The sequence below is a fragment of the Tyto alba genome, unplaced genomic scaffold, assembly GCF_018691265.1.
Source record: "Tyto alba isolate M040663 unplaced genomic scaffold, T.alba_DEE_v4.0 Super-Scaffold_15, whole genome shotgun sequence".
Lineage (NCBI taxonomy): Eukaryota > Metazoa > Chordata > Aves > Strigiformes > Tytonidae > Tyto > Tyto alba.
In genome coordinates, this window is record NW_024881277.1 from 6,337,469 (window position 1) to 6,353,908 (window position 16,440).

Below are 16,440 nucleotides of genomic sequence, written 5' to 3' on the forward strand. Positions count from 1 at the left end.
CTGAATGCATTCAGATTTAGTCTCTGTTGCTATTAGAAGGTCATCAACATACTGCAGGAGGGTTCCATTGTTTGAAGGGACTTGCCACTTTTTGAGATCTCGTGCCAACTGCTTCCTAAATATCGTTGGGCTAATTTTAAAGCCCTGAGGTAACACTGTCCATGTAAGCTGAGTTTTCCTACCAGTGGTGGGGCTCTCCCATTCAAATGCAAACAATTTCTGACTTTCTTTGTGTAAGGACAGACAGAAGAAGGCATTCTCTAAATCCAGCATGGTAAACCATGTCTGGCTATCCCTTAACTTTTTAAGTAAGGTATATATGGATTAGCAACTACGGGTCATAAGTCTTTAGCAATTTTGTTAATTTCCCTTAAGTCTCGTACTACCTGGTATGAACCATCTAGTTTCTGTACTGGGAGTACAGGGGTATTGTATTCTGACTCGCATTCTATAAACCACCCATACTTTAGAAATTTATTAAATGGACCCTCAATTCCTTTGTAGTCCTTCAGTCTCAAAGGGTATCGCCTCCTCCGTACCAATCCCTTTCCTTCTTTAAGTTCTATTACTCTAGGGGATGCATTCTTGGCTTTCCCTGGAATCCCAGTAACCCACACTCCTGAACAGGCCTGACAAATAATTTCTTGAACTGCCGGTGTCAATTTCTGTGTCTTTTCTGGATTCATCAGAGCTAGACTAAGTACCTCTATTAACCTTTGATCCCCTACTTTAAACTCCATTTTCCCTTTCCGCTTAAAAGTAATTTCTGCTCCCAATTGCTCTATTAAATCTTTCCCTAATAAGGACTCAGGGGAATTTGGCAAATAGAGAAATCAATGCATTCTGATCTGCTTTGCCATTGTATACATAAGGGGTCTTGAAAAGAATGCCTTTTCCTGTTGGCCGGTGACTCCCACTACATTTACAAAATCGTTGCTTATGGGTGCTAATTCTTGATTAAGGACAGAAAAGGAAGCACCTGTGTCAATTAAAAATTCTACATCCTTTTCCTGCCTCCCCTGGCTTAATGTTAACCGGGGGACCTGCTAAGGTAGATGCGCCAGGTCCCCATCAATCCTATGTCCCCATTCCTGCTACTAGAACTGGTGGGGCAGAGGGGCATTTCAGCTGCTGCCACCCCACATTGCACGAAGGGTCCAGAGTGGTATATTTTCTCATGGCCGCCCTTAACTGGTCCAAAAATTCTGTCAGAGTTTCTTTTGACCCTTGTTTGACAGTGTAAAGCGCTGACCACTTAACGGCTTTCAGGATTGCATTGTCTATCCCCACTTTAATCCAATTTCTATATCTCCATAACATTCTATAGTCATTTCCATCGTTTGGATCCTAGTGCGGGTCAGTTCATGGGACATGATCATCTACATTCCCTTGCAAAGTTCCACCAGTCACCTGGGCTTGCACATGGATTTGAGCTGGTTTTGAAGCTAGCTGTCTCTCTGTCTCAGCCATTTCCTCTGACATCAAATCCACATCTGACCAATCAGGGTCTTGATTCTTGATTATTAATTCATATCTCCTTCCTATTCTTGCAGGATCATCTCAGTACCCTTTAGCTATTTCTCTCCAGTTTTCTAAATCATTAGTGGAGAATGGGACCTTTACCTTTGCTGACCCATTTCACCCATTACTTCCCTTAAGGGAGCAAGGAGTTGTGCCTCCTTTTGGGTTTTACTCCAAGTGCACGTCATAACCGGAGTGGGGGCAGAGGCACTACCTCCCCCTTTTTCCTCCTCTCTGCTCCTTCTAACCCCGCCATTCTCGGTTAACAGGGCTGATACAGGGGATAGTGGAGAGACAGCAGGGAGAGGCAGGAAAGGCTGTACTGAATCCTCCAGTGATCTTCCACCTCCTCCTGCCCTTGCCTGACAACTTTCAGCCATCGCTGCCCAATACTACACGCCGAACAACAGCTCCTTAGCTTTGATTTTCTTCCTTTTTTTTTTTTTTTTTTTTTTGTGTGTGTGTCCTAGGTTTTTGTGCCTTTTCCAAGGACAAAACAAGAGGGTTCTGAGGTGCAATACTAATTCCATATTCCTTCTGCCACTCTGGGTGGCTTCACAGAGTGAAAAACATACCAGCATACATCACTTCATACCGTTTCTTGTCCCTTTGTAAAATCAACATTAATGGTAGGAGGGTATTATAATTTAAAGACCCATTAAGGGGCCATTTTTCCTGATCTTCCAGTTTATGTGGGGGCCACCACTGATTACAATATTTAATTAGAATTTTCTTATTTACATTGCTTCCTGATGGCCCCCCTATTTCATTCCAATGTGCCAGAATACGTCTTAAGGGAATTTTCTTTAGAATGCCTCCACTCTGATTTGCGCCCATTTTATGACGCTAATGACTGATATAAATCAACTAGAAAGAATACTGGGGGGGGGTGGGGGGTGGAGGGGGCATGAAGGGAGAGGGAAAGTGTGGGGGACCTCAGCTGGACTGAGGCCCTGGGAAGGGATGACTTTGACCTTGAAAGGATTCCAATCTACCCCTGAGAGAGCAAACAAGACAAGAGGAGCTGCAAGATGAGCAAGCTTATCAACTGCAGTAAGAGAGCATAACAACTCTGAACCAATAAGAAAAGAGACACGTCGGAAAAACTGATAACCCCGTACTTGGAGCTAGTTTTAGGTGGATAGAGATACCGGAAAGCTTGGAGCTGAAATTTTGAACTTTTCATCTTACTACGTTTGCGTGATGAGCTTATGCATATTAACTTCTCCGCCCTGGCAAGAGCCAGGGTTCATTTCCATGAACATGCGATGTATGAACACATACATGAAGGGGCGTGTCAGTAGGTGAGCTGGAAAGTCTGTCCACCCTGTAGTAAAAGTATAAAGGAACAAAGGAGGAGAGTAATAAAGGCTTTTGGCTTTTGGCTTTTGGCTTCTGTGTTAACTTGCTTTAAAGAAGAATCTGTCTTATAGTTTTGTCCATTGCAACTGTAGTTTTGTCTGTCTCGACCATGAACAGGGAAAGGGTTTAAGACAAGCAGGCAAGCAGGGAGGATAGGGTAAAGATTTAAAGTGCCGGCACAAAATAACAAACAATTAAATTCACTAATTTACTGTTATCCCCACCCCAGTTCCTAATTCAGGTCACATGAAAGCTCATAATACCAAAATTTTGTTACTCAACTCAAGTCCATATATCCATATTCCATATCCAAAACCCAAAACCACAGTCAGTCAATACAGAAAAAACAGACACCAAATAACCAGAATTGTACTCAGGGCTAGCTACCTGATAGACCCAGCCCAGTCTGGGACATCTTCTCACGACTTACGGGTCTTTTACACAGAAGACCAGTCCCAATACCAGAAAACACCAGAATACCAGAAAAATCTGAAATATGAAAGAATACATTATTGCTCAGGTGGTCCTTGTCTGCCCCTGCAACAATCTGGATGAGATGAGGAGTCCCTCCAAGAGAAATCTCCAGGGGTACCCTAGGGAGTCATTTTCTCAACGGGTTGAGCAGCTGGTCAGAGACTGTCCCATCTGGGGTGACAAAATGAAGCTGAGAATTCAGTCTCAATAGTAGTAGTAGCCATTAAGCAGTATTCTTTATTCGACACGTTGGACGCAGAGGGGATCATTCCTCCTAATATGCGTCACTGAACTGGAGTTTATGATATTTATACACAATTAGCTTACATAGTCACGTAATTTCCAATAATTAATTATCATATTCATTACTCTTCCGAGAAATCATTATAATATGTTCCTGCCCACTTCCGCATGCACACTACAGTCTCTAGGTGGTCTTCTAGGACCCCTGGTGGTCGTTTACTTCATTCTCATCTTCATCACAGTGTCCTTTCTGTGAACTTGGTTCTGTCTTCCCTTTTCCCTTACACCTGAGACCACAAAACCAGTTGCATCTGGTAGTTCTGCAAGCCTCAGCATCCTTCTACCATTATCTTGTTTTTCCTAGATAGGAGTGTACCTAAATCATGTAAGCACACAGGCTCCATCTGTGGAGATGCTCAGAATGCAACCTGAAATGGTTCTCAGCAACCTGCTGTAGCTGCCCCTTCTTTGAGCAGTATTTGGACTAGGTGATGTCCAAAGGTCCCTTCCAACTCCAACTGTTTTGTGATCCTGTGATTCCGTAATGTCTGGCAGTGTTTCTGAGAACTTTTCTGTGGTATCCCCAAACCAGTTTGAGTCCTGGTGTCCATGGAGCGGAGCAGAGCATCCTTCTGAGGATGAACCCATTCACCATGTAACCCTGAGGATTTACTGAACCAGGGATTACAAATGCCAGCAAAGCCTCAGCACGCTGCAGTGTCTGCTGGCCACACCTCCACTGACCAGTCCCTCCCTCTACAGAAGTTTGGGTCAGAAGGGACCTCTGGACATCTCTAGCACCGCAGCTGCTCTGATCAAGGATAAGTTTACAGTTAGATGAGATTAGCCAGTCTTTCTCCTGTCCCAACTCTAATCATGATGAATATTTTCCCGGATTAACCTCTTTAGAAATGAGAGTTTGAAAATCACAGTCACCTGGCCCAGTGCTGGCCCACTGTCACTGTGGGTTTGGTTTTTTTTTTTTTTTTTTTTATTATCTTAACCTCATCTGAAATCACCTCCTGCTTCTTGTCCTTGTGATCTCATGCCCTTTCCTCCCCCTCATGGTGCCACCCAGATCATCCATCACACCGACTCAGAGCAATGCTAATCACAACCTACTCTCCAAGCATGACCTCACTGGGACCCCCTAGGGCCATGCAGGCAGGCTGTTGTGGTCAGCTCCACACAGGAGGACTATAGCACCAAGAGCCTGGGGGCACCACTCCTTCCTCAGCCACTTCACTGGCCTGCTGGAGCACCAGGACAGCAAGGACTTGTGACTCAGCAACAACCAACAGACCCAGAGTCTGGACATTGCCTTGATTTAGCTGAACATCATCATTTTTCCATTGGAGGCCGTTGCCCAGCCCAGGTCACCTCCCTTCTGATCTCCCCCCATCCTTACTCTGCTCTGGGCAGCCTCTCCTGGCCCCCTCCTTGTGCTCTCCATATGGCCCCAGGATCTGTAGGGATCACTGCTGCAAACCCCCTCCCAAAGGGTCTGTGGAGGTGGCAGTGCTTGAAGGGAGGGACTATGGTGCATTTCCAAGGGAGAGCAGGGGTGTTTGGCTGTGCCTGAGGGTGAGATGAATCACTCTGCAGCCTCCTTTCCTTGTGCCTGCTGCGTCCCGATGGCCTCCTCTGGGATTGCAGAGTCCTTGTTTTCCTGAAGATACCTGGATTTAGCGCTTTCCCTTTGAGTGACTCCCAACCTTGGGTGATCTCACAATTTATGGGGCTCCAGTCCCTGCCCGCCCCAGGCACCTGTTGTCCATGGAGATACCCCGTGCTCTTCAGGCAGCTCCAGGCTCCCCTCCTTAAGGACTTCATCTGCATGTCACTTGTGGGACAACCATGGGAATGCAATTCAGTGACCATTCACCATCTCCAGTGTCACTAGACATCAAATGGTTACTCTTAAATCCCACCCTTGGCCTCTAACAGGCCATACCATGACATTGACCTCTTGGCTCCTGAATCCATGGGGAACAGGCTCTCTGGGGGAGCAGTTGCTCGTGCCTATTCCTGGCACCAGCTTTGGAAGAAGAGCCCAACTTTACAGCAGTGCACTGGGGAGATCCCATTTTATTATAGAAATCCTATGGGGGCGTTGGCTCTTACCCAGTGTTAGACATACTTTATACAGGCTCCAGGAGACAGAGCAGAGTCATATCTCAGTACAAGAGAGTTGAGTCTAAACTTTTCTGTAGGAACAAAATAACTACAGATTACCAAAAATTATAATGATAACATTATGATGTTGGAAATGAGAACATAAACACTGATGATAAATCAAATGGTGAAAATGATAACATTAAAAAACCCCACAGGCCTGAAATGGGATACCCTGTGAGTCACTTGTGCAGAGAGAAGGGAAGTTTATCAGTATTGAGAAACAGCTGTGAAATTGTTTTCCTAATGGCAACCTTGATCTCTTTGTTCCTCAGGCTGTAGATGAGGGGGTTCAACACTGGGGGCACCACCACATACAGAACAGCCACCACCAGATCCTGTGATTGGGAAGAAATGGATGGGGGCTTCAGGTAAGCAAACATGCCAGTGCTGAGGAACAGGGAGACCACAGCCAGGTGAGGGAGGCACGTGGAAAAGGCTTTGTGCCGTCCCTGCTCAGAGGGGATCCTCAGCACAGCCCTGAAGATCTGCACATAGGACATGCAATGAAAACAAAACACCCCAGAAATACACAGATACTAGCCACAATAAGCCCGGCCTCCCTGAGGTAGGCGCCTGAGCAGGAGAACTTGAGAATCTGGGGAATTTCACAGAAAAACTGGTTTATGGCATTGCCGTGGCAGAATGGTAGTGAGAATGTGTTGGCAGTGTGCAGCAGAGCATTGAGGAACCCACCACCCCAGGCAGCTGCTGCCATGTGGACACAAGCTCTGCTGCCCAGGAGGGTCCCGTAGTGCAGGGGTTGGCAGATGGCAACGTAGCGGTCGTAGGACATGATGGTGAGGAGAGAAAACTCTGCTGACATCAGAAGAAAAAAGAAAAAGACCTGGGCAGCACAGCCTTGGTAGGAGATGGCCCTGGTGTCCCAGAGGAAACTGGTCATGGCTTTAGGGACAGTGGTGGAGATGGAGCCCAGGTCGAGGAGGGAGAGGTTGAGGAGGAAGAAGTACATGGGGGTGTGGAGGTGGTGGTCGCAGGCGATGGCGGTCATGATGAGGCCGTTTCCCAGGAGGGCAGCCAGATAGATGCCCAGGAAGAGCCAGAAGTACAGGAGCTGCATCTCCCGTCTGTCTGCAAATGCCAGGAGGAGAAATTCAGTAATGGAGCTGCTGTTGGACATGCGCTGCCTTAGGGCAAGAGGACCTGTCCAGGGAGGAAAAGCACACTGAGAAGTTAGGGCAGAATTCTTTGAGCAAATCTCTATGCATTAGTCAGTGCTCTGTCCCTTGTTCCTACCCAAACACACATTACTTCCCTCCTTGTTTGTCTCTCAAGCTAGATGTTTGGGTTGTGCAGGCTGAGTGAGTTTCCAGGACAAGTAGCCTTGGCCCATCAGCTCCAGAGCAGTCAGCCCTTCTCTACAGCAGAGGGTATGAGACAGAAAAGGTATGAAATCAACAGTTCATGTCAGCTATAATTCACTCATAATGCAGAAGGGCTCTTCAGCATCTTCCAGGAGGACAACCCCAGAGAGACTGTTGGCTGTGCCACAGCTGCAGTGAGCAGACAGAGCCAGCTCATTCCCTGGCCCCAAGCACTGTGTTGCCCTGAGCCCTCCGGGTTAAGATGGGCTGGGGCACTTTGCTCCCCTGGACACATCTACAGGGCAAGACCCAATCTTTCATTGTCTGAGCTGCAGCTGAAACCCTCCTCCCCAGAGGGATTGAGGGCAAGAACAAGGGCAGCACAGACAGGAGGGGAAATGCAGAGACATGCCCCATGCTGCTGCTGAGGGAGGAAGAACAGGGGGAGAGAGACAGGTACTGGGGGGTTTAAACTCATCAAGGGTCGGGATGCCATCGGGGTGACACAGCCTGGGAACATTTGGCCTTGGGGCAGAAGCTGTGCTGGGTGGAAGAGGAGAGTGGGGAAGGATTCTGTACTGCACGGGATGTCAGGGAGATGCCAGAATCCCCCCCTCCCTCAACATTTCTGGGAACAGCTCCCTCTCCCTCCCTGCCCATGTCTCTGCTGCCTGGAGATGTCCCTACCAGGGGCTGCTTCTCTGTCACCGTGTCTTCTCCCAGTCAGTGCCCACAGCCCCCATCCCACCCGCTGCGTGCTCAGCTCTGCCCTGCAGACACCTCCTGGCAGCACGACATTGTCTAAGGATAGCTTGGTGTTTGGAGGTCCTAATATACATCTAAGATCAAACCCGAGGGTGAATTTGTTGCTGATCTGTAGGATTAAGTTGGGGAAGGCTGTGTTCCTTGCTGAACTATTGATCTCTCAGTGCAATGCTTTAGGGGTCTTGGTCTCATGCAAAAATGAAAACTCCATTACCATCTCTGCCTCATCATCAAAGCAGAAACTGAAACCACAGGCTCTAGAAAGTGACTTTGCTTCAGGTAGCCCCCGCCTTGTCCTTCCCATTGAAATATCCCCCAGGTAATATCCTGAAGGTGTTCTGGAGCTGTGAGCAGCCCTGATCCACGCAGCAGCCTCTTGAGAGCAGAAGGACCCTGCCCTGTCCTACTGGGGGTCTCTCCTTCCCCTCCCAGCTTCTCCCCACAGCGCCATGGGGAGCTCCCCGGGCAGGCTGAGTGCTGACCCTGGCAGGCAGCAGAGTCCCTGCCCCAGCACACAGCCCCCTGGGGTGCAGGGACCCTGCTGGGAAGAACAGCCCTGGGCACCCCTGCCTGCACACCCGGCTGCACACCCCTGCAGCCGGCCCCAGGAAAAGGGAGATGGGATGCCCTGTCCCTCTGAGGGTGCAGCAGGGAATCCCTGCTCTGCACCATGTCCTTCTCCACACAAAAGAAACCCTGAGAGCCATCCTGCCAGATCCTATCTGCTCTGGGATGGGCCAGCTCTAAGAGACCCTCCAGGACTCTCAGGTACATTGCCCTGCACCCACAGACTTACCGAGTCAAGGGCTGTGAAGATTTCTCCTGCAGTGAGCTCTCAGCATCCTCCCACTCCACGCTGCCTGGAACCTCTCCCTGCCTCGCTGCTCTGCCCTGGGTGCCTGCAGGCAGTGCCCCCAGCCCTGCTGCGCTTTGCAGAGGAGCTGCTCCTGGGCAGAGCTGTCTCTCACAAGCACTGCTCAGTGGCCAGGAGCTCCCTCCGGCCCAGGAGCCCGGCCCAGCTCAGCAGCAGGGGACCAGCCCAAGGCGGCACTTTCTCTGTCCCCTCTGGGCTCCCTCCGGGTGTCCCTGGGGCTCCAGGGGAACTGCTGTGAACCAGGCTGAAGGAATCGCTGATGTTCCCTCCCTCAGCTGGGGAGAAACGCTTATTTCTAGCAGTGTCATTTCTCGTCAGGATAGGCTTATGTATAAGATTCATCTTTTCTTGTCTTAATATCCGACAGGACTTGCAGACAGTGACAAGGAGGGATTTCTTTTACCCCTGATGAGGAACTGATTCAGCTGAGTCTGTTGAGGCATCTCACTCTAGACTTGTGGTCCTGGGCCTAGAAGGGGATTCAGCTCCCTCTCATGACTGTCACAAACCCACAGACCTGGGGTTCCTCTCTTCAGTTCAGGTGTGCACAAAATAGGCACCTGCATGTGAGCTTGTCTCATCTGCCCTGCTAATTAATGGAGATTGAGGCCAGCAGTGAGCTCCTTAGAAAATACCTGGTGACATTTGGGGTGCCCGAGGTGGTCCAAGATATGTGCAAGTAGCTGCAAGCTCTAACAGAGCAGCCTGACAGACGGGGCAGCATCCTGGAGCCTGGTTGTGAGTTCCTTTGCCCAACAGCAGATGCCCACATTTAGGATGACTGAACGTTTCCCTACTCCGTATGTTCATGGCAGCCTACAGAGATATTTATCTGACCAAATGGAATCATGTACCCTAGGAAGATCTAAGCCTTTCCTTCCTTTTGTCATTAGCTGAGTTTCCCACCTGTCCTTTGAATATAATGGCAGTTTTCTCATGTACATCCCTTCAGTGCTTAACCTATTTTAGTGCAGATAATCTCAGTTTAATATCCAAATACAGGATATGCAAATACAGGCCAGTAGTGCTACATGAGATACTGGGACTTTCCAGCACAACTGCGTGTCGCTGACATGGACAGCACAGGCCCTCTGCAGGGACCTCCCCCCATTCAGCCTGGTCGTGCTACAGGCACCGTGCTGGGCACCGCGGACAGATTCAGTGCCCCTGGGCCAGCCCCCGCATCCCACTGCAGTGAGGCAAGGGCTGGCCGTTCCCTGTCACGCAGGTGCAGGGCAGGGCGTGAATACAGAGCACATCACACCGGGGTCTCACTCATGTGCCTTCACTTTCAAACTCTGACGATTCTTCTCTCCCCCATCATTAACCACCCCCTCAATGTTACCATTCCCTCTTTCCTCCTCCTCCTCTCCTTAATTTCTCTTTCACTATCCTAATACCCTCCAAAAAGAATAGCCTAGCCTGTTAATGCTTTCCCCATTGGCCATGCATTTCTTTTTTTGTACCCTCTTTGTATTGCTGACATGGCTGCTGTAGCATTTTGCTCCTTGGGCGGCAACCCCTTTAAACACAAAATTCTCTTTCATTACCTGTAGTGTCTTTCAACTCCTCATATTGTTGTCTTGTTTGAGGCATTGGCCCATGAGCCTGAAATGCTGAAATGTTGAAGTTTCAGTCCTTAAGTACCTTGGCAGTTTCCTATTTGGCCAACAGAAATCTCCTGAAGATTACAAGGAGGAGGGTTTTGCAAGGAGAAGGGGGCAAGGTCCACACCAGGAGCAGAATAACCCCTTGCTCCAGGAGAGGCTTTAACAGGACTGGCTGAGGAGCGGCCTTGAGGAGTTGAGCATGGGATTATGATGGATGCTATATGCACCAGTGGGTTTCCCCTTTCAGTGGGTGGATGGAGAAACTGGAGAAGGTCCAGAGGAAGTCTGTCGTGATGGGGTTTTGGCTCTGAAGCACATGAGATATATGGAAAGGCTGAGGGAACGGAGCCTCTTCAGCCTGCTGAAGGAGAGGCACAGGGCACTCTAAAAGCAAGTGATGCCTACCTGAATAGATCATGGTGGAGCCAAACTCTTCTCTGGCGGCAGACGGTATGGCAGAGGCAACTGCCACAAAGTGCCTCTTGAGAACTTCACCCTGGGCAACAGGAAAATCTGACTAACAGGCTGGTGCTGCAGTGCAGCAGGACACCCAGAGACTCTCTGTGATCTCCATCTCTGGAGGTTTTCAGGGTTCAACTCCACCAGGAGTTGAGGGTCTCTACAGCATAAGCTCTTGGGACAATGCAGGGTGCAACTGCCCTGTGCTCAGGAAGTCTCTCGTCCTGCCTTTGGTTCCAGGTAGGGCCAGCTCTGAGGTCAGAGCCGGTTGCTCAACTGTTGTGGTTTGAGCTCAGAGGGTATCTGAGCACCACACAGCCGCTCACTCCTCCCTTCCTTCCCAGCAATGAGAAGGGACAAATAAGCCAGGCTTGGGCTTCAAGATAGGACCAGGAGGGGCAAATCACCCATAATGGTCACAGGCAAAAGGCAAACTCGTTAGGGGAAGAAAAAGAGAACATAGATATATTACAGACACTAACAACAACACATAGCAGAATAAGACAGTGAGAAGCATTGCCTCGTCTTGAGAACACCTTCCCCCCACCCCTCTCTTCTTCCCAGGCTCAGCTCTGCTCCCGATATCTCTACCTCCTCCCCCAGCGGCGCAGGGGCAGGGAATCGGGGGGTGCAGTCAGTGCTGCCTTTTCTTCCATCTTCGGTGGGGGGAGCTGCTGGAACTTGTTCCCCTGCTCCATCATGGTCCCCCTCTCACAGCAGACAGTCCTCCACAAACTTTTTCCGATGTGACTCCCTCCCAAGGGCCGCAGCATTTCCCTACGCTTCTCCAATGTGGGGCATCAACTTTCTCCAACTGGAGTCCCTCCCATGGGCTGCAGCCCTTCCCAAGCTGCTCTGGCATGGGACAGCCCCACGTGCTGGAATCCTCCCAGCGCTGAACTACAGTAACAGTGAGGTCTGCCTTTTCCCGCATGATCCCAGGTTTTTTTGGGCACTGTCACCTTGGTGATCTATGCAAAACACAGACCATAAATCAGTGTCTGCCCCACCGTGGATCTTCATGGGTGGCAGGGGGAGGGACACCCTGTCATCTCACCAGAGGATACAGGGGGGTCTCTGCTCCAGCACACCTCCCCCCTCCTTTCTTCCTCCGTTCCTCCATTGACCTTTGTGTTCACGCAGCTGCCTCAATTCCTCGTTACAAGTCCCACTCCTTCTCACCACGTCCCTTCTTAAACATATTAGCGCAGAGGCGCAGTTGACTGCCTTGGCCTTGGTGTGGAGGTGGGGCAGATTTGGAGCCGGGGAAGCTTCAAGAAACTTCTCCCAGGGGCCATCCCTATCGCCACCTCCCTCGCTACGAAAAACAACCCCACCACTCACTGAAACCCAGGACAACAATACAGGGAAACACTGGGTGATCCCCAGGCCACCCCTCGTCCCCATAGAGTGGTTCCAGGACACTGGGGGACACTGTGTGGGGGACATGGGAACAGTGAGGAGATACCCAGGCCACCACCCATCCCCAGAGCAGTGGGGTCCCAGTGGGGTCACTGGGGGGAGTCTGCCACCATCTAAGGGTCCCGTTAGCTTTCCTGAGTGTGTGTGGGGGGGGGGTTGGAACAGTCCTCTCAGGCCTCTGATTTGGGGGGGACAGTGGAGGGGACAGCAGGAGAGGCAGTGGCGGAGGGGCACAGTCGGGGTCCAGAATGGTGGTGCCTTTAGGGGTCCTGGTGCAAACATTGGTGTCACTGGTGGGGGGTGTGGACACCATGATGTACTTCTGGACGCTGCCTGTGGTACTGGGGACCATGGGCTCCACTGCCACCAGTCTGACCATGGGCTGGACACTGGGGAGAGTGGTGGTGACAGGGGAGGTGGCAGTGGGTGCTGGGCTGGTGCTGGAGGTGATCACCTGTGGGAATTGGTGAATTTGGGAGGACATGGGGACAGTGTGGGACACAGGGCCACAGGGACTGGGGGGAATGGTGATGGGGATTGGGGGGATGGTGGGCTCAGGCAAGGTTGCTGTCACAACAGGGACCCCCTGGACCACATCTGAGGAGATGATGTCCACATCTGAGCTGGCCTCGTGTGCTCTTCATGCCCACAGGGGTGTTCAGAGGCACGAGTCCTTCCCTTGCACACGCAGAGGCAGTGCACTGTCACAACTGTAGTGTCTCTCTGGCCTCCAGTTGCTGCTCCCAGAGGCTGGCAGGCACCTGAGCTTCGCAGTGTACCACCCTGCTCTGCACTCCTCTGAGGTGCCCCGAGGCATGAGGAATGGACACGGGGACCTCAGCTCAAGGAAGCACATCCCAGTGCTGCATTCTGGTGGGTTCCCAGGGGACAGTACGCTCAAGGTGAAGTGACTGTGAGACACTGTCTGTCCCACAGACGTTCATGGGATCCCCGGGAATAGCTGAGGGCATCTGTGCTCATTCAGGTTCATCTCCCCACGTGCACACAATTTGCATACTCACGACTCATCTGTACAATGCAAACATGGACTGCTGACCTGGTCACTCAGTGTCCCTCCATGGAGGGATAAACAACCTCTCTGAGCTGGGGTGAGAGGCCCGTGCTGGAAATGGTGGTTGTTCCTGACTGGTGTGTGACGATCACTCTGGGGCAGCTTTCCCCAGGTGTTCAGAGCACACGGGCAGAGGGCAGGTCCTGCCCTGATGGTCCTTCATGTCTCTCCCAGGAGAGGCCTGGCTGTGTGAGGACACAGCTGTGTGCCCTGACCTTTCACACTCACACACTTCAGCGGTACAGCGGTGTTATCCCTTGCCCAGCACTGCTGCACCCAGACATCTCAACCCCCTCCCAGCTCTCCCCACTCCCCAGCCTTCTCCCCAGCCGAGCAGAGCAGCCCAGTCTGGTCTGGCCCCGCAGAAAGGAGGAGATGGAGGTTACTGTCAGTGTCTCTCCTGCTGTCATGGCCTGGAGATCACCTGCTAGGAGCCTTCAGTCCCCCGGGCCAGCCCTGCTCCCCAGGACAGCACAGAGTCCTGGCCCTGGGACTCCTCAGGCAGCTCCCACTGCCCTCAGCTGGCACCCACAGCAAAGAATTTCTCTTTTCATGTCTCCCTTCCATGCACACAGTGTCCTGCTCTTCTCCCAGGACATCCCACCTCTCCACAGGACCTTTCCTCAAGGTGGGCACATCTGTGCTGGCCTGGACAGCCAGTTCTGCACCCGCTTTCCATACTCTCCACAGCCCCTGAGCTGCTGATGCTGCTCTGAGGAACAAGTGGGCTTGCCTGGGGCCCCAGGATGATTTTACAGTGCTGTGCTGGTCAGGCTGGGAGGCAGACCCAGCTCAGGGACATCACTGCCACCGACTGCCTCCCACAGAAGCTCTTATGTGGCCATGGAGGGTGCTCAGAGGTACCCTGCCTTATTTCCCACACCACAAGATGTGTTTGGATGCTGCACTGGATTCAGGCTACAAGAGTCCACTGATGGTGGAACAAATCACTCACCAGGCTCCTTTCCCTGTGCCTGCTGTGTCCCTTGGGGGTGCAGAGCCCTCACTCAGCACTTCACACCCAGATTTAGCACTTTATACCTGGGTCCCTCCACCCTGGACATGTTTGTGTTCAGTGGGCTCCACTCACTGCTGACCTCCTGGCACACGCTGATCCTGCAGATCACCTAGATCACCTGCACTCTGCTGGCAGTTCCAGACTCCTTCCAGAAAAAAAATTCACCTGCCATCAGTCCTATCACATGCTGTAGAGCTCCAGGGAGTTTAACTGGAGATCATTCACCATCTGTGTGGGTGCTGTCCAACAAGTAACACCTGAGCCATTCCTCAGTCCCTGCAAGACCATACTGGGAGCCATCCCACTGAGCCCATGGGGAAACAAGCAGAGAAACAGTCCGCTTTGGAGTCTATTCCTTGGGCATCTTGGAAAAATCCCTAAGCGTTTGGGCACTGCCTTGAGGAGATCCCCTTTCGTGAGATGCTGTTAGAGAGGCCAGCTCTGTCACAGATCTGCTGTGCAGGGACTCTGTATGCAGGAGCTGACGCAGCAGCACCAGAGAAGGTCTTGGAAAAAAAGCCTCAGACAAAAAAGTCACTGCAGGGTCCTTTTCAGTATTTAAATGCAGAGGGTGTGGAAATTCATTTACACTGTCTCTGGGTCAAACCGGACAGATAGATAATGAAATTGAAATAGTAAGAATAGTGAAAACACTTTATGGACAACTTAGAAGTGAAAAAAAAAAAAAAAAATCAACAATAACATCAACAACTACAAAATATATAAAAGACAGGAAGACAGGTTGAGACTGTAATGAGTTATATTAAAAGTGATATGGAGAAGATGGGCAGTATATTGCTTCTAAAAAAAACATCTGGTCATCAGTTTCTGAACTGCATCCTTGAGGTTCTGGTTCCTTATGCTGTAAATGAGGGGGTTCAATGCAGGAGGAACCACTGAGTACAGAACAGCCACCACCAGGTCCTGGAGTGGAGAGGAGATAGAGGGGGGCTTCAGGTAGGCAAAAAATGAAGTGCTGATAAACAGGGAGACCACGGCCAGGTGAGGGAGGCACGTGGAAAAGGCTTTGTGCCGTCCCTGCTCAGAGGGGATCCTCAGCGCGGCCCTGAAGATCTGCACATAAGACAGCACAATGAAAACAAAACAAGCAAAGAATAAACAGGCACTAACCACAATAAGCACAACTTCCCTGAGGTAGGTGCCTGAGCAAGAGAGCTTGAGGATCTGGGGAACTTCACAGAAGAACTGGTTCACCACATTGCCATGGCAGAGTGGTAGAGAAAATGTGTTGGCAGTGTGCAGTGTGGCATAGAGGAACCCAGTGCCCCAGGCAGCTGCTGCCATGTGGACACAAGCTCTGCTGCCCAGGAGGGTCCCGTAGTGCAGGGGTTGGCAGATGGCAACGTAGCGGTCATAGGCCATGATGGTGAGAGAGAAAACTCTGCTGTAATCAAGAAGAGAAGCAGAAACACTTGCGCGGTACATCCTGCATAGGAAATGGCCGTGGTGTTCCAGAGCAAATTGGTCATGGCTTTAGGGAAAGTGGTGGAGGTGGAGCCCAGGTCGAGCAGGGAGAGGTTGAGGAGGAAGAAGTACATGGGGGTGTGGAGGTGGTGGTCGCAGGCGATGGCGGTGATGATGAGGCCGTTGCCCAGGAGGGCAGCCAGGTAGATGCCCCCAGAAGAGCCAGAAGTGCAGGAGCTGCAGCTCCCGTCTGTCTGCGAATGCCAGGAGGAGGAACTGGGTGATGGAGCTGCTGTTGGACATCAGCTGGTTCTTGACATGGGACAGTGGCCTAAGAAGGAAAAGATGGGACAATTGTGACAGACTGCACGCAAAGCCACTGTATTTCTCAACAAAATCCCTCCCCCCAACTCCCAATTCCAACACATTTCCTTTGTTTCTCTGAGGAGCAGGACCTCTGCCCATGTGCTGCCAAGGAGCCAGCTCTGCCCTGCTGCCGTGAGGACATGGGAGCTGGTTCTTGTCTCCTCCAGTGTTCACAAGGGATGTCAGATGCAATTCACTCTTAATAGAGATGTTCAATATCTGCACTTATGACTCCCAAGAGAGTGGGATGCAGAAGAGAGGTTTATCATGTGTTATGATAACTTTCTCTGTGTCTTTTATTTTCCACCGTCATCACATCTGGTGAGTAC

At 50.9% G+C, this 16,440-nt stretch overlaps 2 pseudogenes; both read right to left on the reverse strand.

Annotated features, from left to right (window-relative positions):
* Positions 1-5,957: 5,957 nt before the first annotated feature.
* Positions 5,958-6,916, reverse strand: LOC122153047 (annotated as a pseudogene).
* Positions 6,917-15,100: 8,184 nt separating this feature from the next.
* Positions 15,101-15,810, reverse strand: LOC122153153 (annotated as a pseudogene).
* Between the last annotated feature and the right edge of the window lie 630 nt (positions 15,811-16,440).